This window comes from Saccopteryx bilineata, chromosome X, assembly GCF_036850765.1.
Source record: "Saccopteryx bilineata isolate mSacBil1 chromosome X, mSacBil1_pri_phased_curated, whole genome shotgun sequence".
Lineage (NCBI taxonomy): Eukaryota > Metazoa > Chordata > Mammalia > Chiroptera > Emballonuridae > Saccopteryx > Saccopteryx bilineata.
The window spans coordinates 77,856,598-77,863,298 of NC_089502.1; the positions used below are offsets into that span (position 1 = coordinate 77,856,598).

General features: G+C 40.6%; 1 pseudogene; it reads left to right on the forward strand.

The window, feature by feature from the left end:
• The first annotated feature begins 1,496 nt into the window (after window positions 1-1,496).
• On the forward strand, window positions 1,497-2,566 carry LOC136317709 (synaptobrevin homolog YKT6 pseudogene; annotated as a pseudogene).
• Window positions 2,567-6,701: the final 4,135 nt, after the last annotated feature.

Sequence of the window (6,701 nt, forward strand, 5' to 3'; positions counted from 1 at the left end):
CACCACAGGTCAGGCTGCTGAGAGTTTTGATCATGAAAAGGTGCTGGATTTTATCAAATGCTTTTTCTGCATCTATTGAAATTATCATATGGTTTTTCTCCTTCTTTTTGTTTATGTGATGAATCACATTGATTGATTTACGAATATTGTACCAGCCTTGCCTCCCCAGAATAAATCCCACTTGATCATGGTGTATGATTTTTTTCATATATTGTTGGATCCGGTTTGCTAATATTTTGTTGAGGATTTTAGTATCTATGTTCATCCTTACAGTCATTATTTTGAACTCCGCATCTGGAAGTTTGATTATTTCCATATCACTCAGTTCATCTCCTGAAGGTATCTCTTGTGGTTTCATTTGGATTGCACTTTTTTGTCTTCTCATTGTGTTTGGGTGTTTTATTTGTAGAGTTGGTTGAGTCTAGGCTTGGTGTTGGCTGCCTCCAGTTTTCAGTTGTGTTATTTCTCTGTCTTCTTGTGGTTGGTATCACCTATTATTTGTAATCCACTTTCGAATTTGGGCAGCTTTGAAGTCTTGATTTGTTTGTTTACTTAACAGGTGATAGTCTTGTTTATTTATCTCAGCAGGGGGCTTCCTGAAAGTTTATCCAGGAATGTGATGCGTGTAACCTGATGCCCTGAAGGACTCTTCAGTTAACTAATCTTTCTGGGGGCAGGGTGTTTTCTCAGGTTCAGTAGGGGGAGGTGTATCTCAGATCTCCATGGAGACCTGAGTTACTGCCTCTCCTCCCCACTTTTTGTTTTCAGCTGTATCTTGTTGCACTGATTGAAGCTGGAGAGATGTCCAGAGATCTCTTTTCCGAAAGCAATTCAGTACTGTTTTGTGGAAGGTTTAGTCCCTCCCCCAGCTATGGCTGCCTCCAGCAGGGAGGAGTCAGCTTTTTGAGTTCATATCCTGCATTCCTTAGCCCCTCACAGTCTGTCCGTCTCCCTGTCCTTTCCACTTGGGAGATAAGCTGGTCTTTTCAACACACCTCGCTCCCTGGTCGCCAGGCAAGTGGCTGTGAGCAGTATTTTCTGCTCTTTTCCCTTGGGTGAGATCCCCTCTGGGCTCTCAGCTGTTCCTGTAAGCAGAGGAGATTGAGGGGCTCACAACCAGGTTTGTTGTGGCTTCTTCTTTGCTCCTTGGTTTTTGAGAGCTGTTCTTGTAGTCCAGAGTTGGTTTTTCATGCTGATTTTTCCTAAATTGATTTGTATTCCTGTTTGGTGGTGAGAGCTGGGCGTCTGGGCATCCGCCTTCTCCACTGCCATCTTACCATATCCTGTTTTTGTTTTTTAATTGTTCATTTAGAGAGGAGACAGAAAGAGAGACAAGAGAGAGATTGCAATATTATTAAATTTTCTTAGACTTGGGCCAGGAGGAGGAGATGCCATCTGACATGTCAGCAGCTAGAGGTGATCTTGAGGGACAGTGGCTATGTTGCTCACTGTGAGCCAGTTCCTTAACCAGGCAGGCAGCCCTGGGGCATGGCACCATGAAGCTATACATTATAAACATTCTCTACAAAGTCAAGCACAAGGTGGTGCTGCTCAAAACTACCTATGACATGTCATCCTTCAGCTTCTTCTATTTGTCCAGTGTTCAGAAATTCACAGCCTTCACTAGTCAGCTGATTGTGGTGTGTTTAGCAAGAGGAAGCAGAGTTTCTGTCAAAGAACAAAAATATCTAGGTCATGTCCATGTGAGAAATGACAGTCTTGCAGGAGTGATCATTGCTGACAGCTGGTACTCATCCTGGGTGATTTTCACCTTACTGGCGAAGGTGCTGGATAATTTTTCCAAACACTTCAGAAGGATCAAGTGGCCAGTTGGATCCCCTGCTACCATCCAGTATGCAGCCCTGGATGGCTACCTTAGTACATACCAGAATCCCTGAGATGTTGAACTCATGAGTAAAGTGCAGATTGAACTAAATGAGACCCAAATCATTCTATATAACACCATGAAGTCTTTGTTAGAACAAGGCAGCCCTGGCCCGTTTGCTCCAGTGGTAGAGAATCGGCCTGGCGTGTGGAAGTCCCAGGTTCTATTCCCGGCCAGGGCACAAAGGAGAAGCACCCATCTGCTTCTCCACCCCTCCCCCTCTCCTTCCTCTCTGTCTCTTTCTTCTCCTCCTACAGCCAAGGCTCCATTGGACCAAAGTTGGCCCAGGTGCTGAGGATGGCTCTGTGGCCTCTGTCTCAGGTGTTAGAGTGGCTCTGGTCGCAACAGAGCAATGCCCCAGATGGGCAGAGCATCGCCTCCTGGTGGGCATGCCGGGTGGATCCCGGTCGGGCACATGCGGGAGTCTGTCTGATTGCCTCCCCGTTTCCAACTTCAGAAAAATACAAAAAAAAACCCCACAAAAAAACAAACAACAACAACAAAAAAGAACAAGGCAAGAAGATAGTTGATCTGGTGTCCAAATCCAAAGTGCTAGGAATACATTCTAAAGCATTCTACAAAATGTCTGGAAACAAAATTGTGCAGTCATGTGATGACAAGCAACAGAGGACCCTATGTTGCAAACTCACCTTCATTCACATCAGAACTACAGCTTTGTGAGAAGTAGAGCTGCCATGTAAAGACCTGGATTGGGAAAGACTGTTATCTTTTACTTTGGAGATACTGGGAGGAATGGAGGGCTTGGGAAAGGGACCTGGGATGAGGCATGTTTAAATTCACATGTTCAGTAGTTTTGAAAAGATAATTTGAGGTTCCCGGAAGTGTGTTTTTGGGCCAAATAAAAAACAAACTGTCAGTTGCTCTTGCAGATGCCAATGGGCTCATCTCTATCCCTGGGACAATCCTGGGCCCTTGACTCTCTTAACACTCTAGTAAAGGGTGTGGACTTGATCCAAAAGGCTGGGGGTGAGGGTGGCAGAACACATACTTGATTCTTTTGGGAAAGACCCCAAGGCCACTAGATGGTGAAGGTAAGCAGGGCATGAGCCAACACTTCAGGAACAAGACTGCGATGAGACAGTCACTAGGATTCACAGATTTTGGACATGGTTTGTATTTCTGGTGAGATTGGTTTCCATGAAGTTGTACAGGAAGCCTGGGAGGTATTTGGATGGGGGCAGGAACACCTGCCCTGACTTGCAGTTTGGCTTTGAATGACTGGATCACAGTCTTATGCCTCTCTGGTAACAGGATTGTCTTGGCAACATCTTAGCAAGTGGCCTTTCCTGTGGCAACAAGAGTAGGTGCCAGATGACCCAAGGACTCCTAACGTCCTGCTTCCCACCTGTGGTCTGAGCCAGTGCCACCCTCCCAGAAGCCTGACTCCCTTGAAAGAACATGGCTGTTTCTTTCACCCAGCAGCAAGCTACCCATCCCTGGAAACAAGTCTGGACCAGCTGATGGTCCAGGATGTTCCAGGTCCTTCTTGGCCTGTCTGGGCTCTCAGGTACTACTGCCATGTTCCAAACTGCCTCCTCATAACCTACTTTGTGGCCTGAGGACAAAGGATCAAGATGAACCCTTGGGACTGGTCCCCATGGAATCTCCTGTTGGCGTGGGTTCAACCAGTGTGATATCATCCTCTGGGATCCTTCTCCAAGTGTGCTGGTTCTTGCTTTACTCAAAAGTCCCACTACCTCAACAGAAAGTGCCAACAGCCATGATTTCTCTTGCTTGGGCCAGAATGTGGGATCTGCATGATTTCCAAGTACCCTACCCCTAGCAGATTTACCTTCTGCTTGCCCTTTTTCTCTGGGCACTGTGCTGGCCAAAACATTCAGGCTTACCCTTAAAGTAGCCTGCTGGTGTGATTTTCTTACTGCCATACACATCCTGGGAAGGTGCAAACTAAGCCTTCTCACTGGCACCTGAACCCCATTTAAGAAGGTTGGGTCATGTCTGACTGCCCTGCTTTGGAGGATAATGGTGGGGGAAACTGTAGTGGGGGGGTGGATTTGGAAGAGAAAGTGATAGTGGGGAGGCTGACTCCACCCTGTGTCATCATTTTCCCTGATCCTGTTATTCTAATGTGAAGTTATTTGGCAAAGAGTGTACTGTAATAATTGCTGCCTAACTTTTCTCTGTGTTGTTTGAGAGCTTTCTATCTAAAGTTGCTTTCTGAAATTCCAAAAAATATTTTTTCTTAGACTTGTTTTCTGATGTATCGTATGATCTATCATGGAGGATTCTGTGTGCACTTGAGAAGAATGTGTATTCTGCTACTGTTACATGAAATGTGTATATGTCTGTTAGGTCTAGAATATAGTTGAAGTCCAGTTCCTTATTGATTTTCTGTCTGGATAATCTATCCATTGTGTAAAGTGGAGTGTTGAAGTCTTTTACTGTTAATGTATTATTATCTTGTTCTTTCTTCAAATTTGTTCATTTTCTTATACATTTATACAATGTTTGATGATATTGTGTGCATATATATTTCTTATTACTATATCATTGATTAACTGACCACCCCTTATCATTATATAATTATCATCTTTGTCTCATTTTGTCTTGAAGTCTATTTTGTCTGATAAAAGTATGGCTACTCTCTTTGTTTTCCACTTACACGGAATACATTTTGCCATCCCTTCATTTTAAGACTGTGTGTCCTTATTACTAAAGCAAGTCTCTTGTCACAGTACATAGTTGTTTTTTTATTCATTCATCCACTCTATGCCTTTTGATTGTAGAATTGAATCCATTTACATCTAGAGTAATTATAAGTAGGTTAGAACTTACTCATGCCATTTTATTAATTGTTTTCTGCCTGTTTTGTAGTTCCTTTCTTACTTTCTTGCTACTTTTCTTTGTGAGTTGATGATGTTCCATACTAGTATGCTTTGATTCTCTTCTCTTTATCTTTTGTGAATCTGTTGTATATTTTTGCTTTGTGGTTACCATAAGGTTTACATAAATAACTTATACATATTATATATATATATATAATAGTCTACTTTACACTAATAACAATTTAATTCAATGGCATGTAGGACCTATACTTTTACTCCCCCTCTTTTATGCTTTTAATATCATCATTTACATATTTTAATTTTTAAAATTTTTTATTTTTCAATTATAGTTGACATACATTATAATATTTGTTTCAGTTGTACACCCCAGTCATTAGACATTACACAACTTACTAAGTGATCGTCCCAATAAGTCTCACATACATCTGACAACATACATAATTATCAGAATATTATTGACTATATTCTCTATGCTATACTTTACATCCCCATGACTATTCTGTAACTAGCAATTTGTACTTTTTAATCACTTCACCTTTTTCACCATTCCCCCAACTCCTGTCCCATTTGGCTACTGTCAAAACGTTCTCCGTATTTATGAGTCTGTTTCTATTCTGCTTGTTTGTTTATTTTGGGGTTTTTTTTAGATTCAATTGTTGATAGATATGTATTTTTTGTATTTTTATTGTTTGTATATGTATATTGAGAGAGAGCCGGGGAAAGCGAGAGAGATGAGAAGCATCAACTCATAGTGCAGCACTTAGTTGTTCATTGTTCATATATTTTATCATTTTTTTTTCTTCTTCTTAAAGAAGACTCTTTAACAGTTTGTATAATACTGGTTTGGTGCTGGTGAACTCCTTTAGCTTTTTCTTGTCTGAGAAGATCTTTATCTGTCCTTCAATTCTAAATGACAACTTGGCTGGGTAGATTTATCTTGATTGTATATCTCTGATTTTCATTACTTTGAATATTTCTTGCCAGTCCCTCTGGCCTGCAAAGTTTCTGTTGAGAAATCAGCTGACAGTCTTATGGAAGTTTTCTTAAAGGTAATTGTTTTTTTCTTGCTGTTTTTAAGATACTCTCTTTGTCTTTATTTAACCTTTTGCATTTTAATTATGTGTCTTGGTGTGGGCCTCTTTGGGTTCATCTTGTTTGGGGTGGTCTGTACTTCCTGGACTTGAATGTCTATTTCCTTCACCAGGTTAAGGACATTTTCCGTCATTATTTTATCAAATAGGTTTTAATATTCTTGCTCTCTCTCTTCTCCTTTTAGCATACCTATGATATAAATGTTGGTATGTCTGAAGTTGTCCCAGAGGCTCCTTACAATATCTTCTTTTTTATTATTCTTTTTCCTTTTTGCTGTTCTGATTGGATGATTTTTGCTTCCTTATATTCCACATTGTTGATTTGATTCTTGCTATCAACTATTCTACTATAGATTTTCTTTAAATTATTCTTTTTTTCCCTCTCTATTTATTTTTTAGTGGTAAAAGACAACATAGTCAAAACTATACAAATAATCATACTCATCTTCTTATTCTTCTGCCCCACTTCCTGTAGGTAAACAATGTTGTTAATTTCTTTTTTTTTAATTTTATTTTTTATAATGGGTGACATCAATAAATCAGGATACATATATTCAAAGATAACAAGTCCAGGTTATCTTGTCGTTCAATTATGTTGCATACCCATCATCCAAAGTCAGATTGTCCTCTATCATCTTCTATCTACTTTTCTTTGTGCCCCTCCCCCTCCCCCTTTCCCTCTCCCTTTCCCCCCTCCCCCCGTAACCACCACGATCTTATCAATGTCTCTTAGTTTCACTTTTATGTCCCACCTACGTATGGAATAATGCAGTTCTTGGTTTTTTCTGATTTAGTTATTTCGCTTCGTATAATGTTATCAAGAACCCACCATTTTGCTGTAAATGATCTGATGTCATCATTTCTTATGGCTGAGTAGTATTGCATAGTGAATATGTG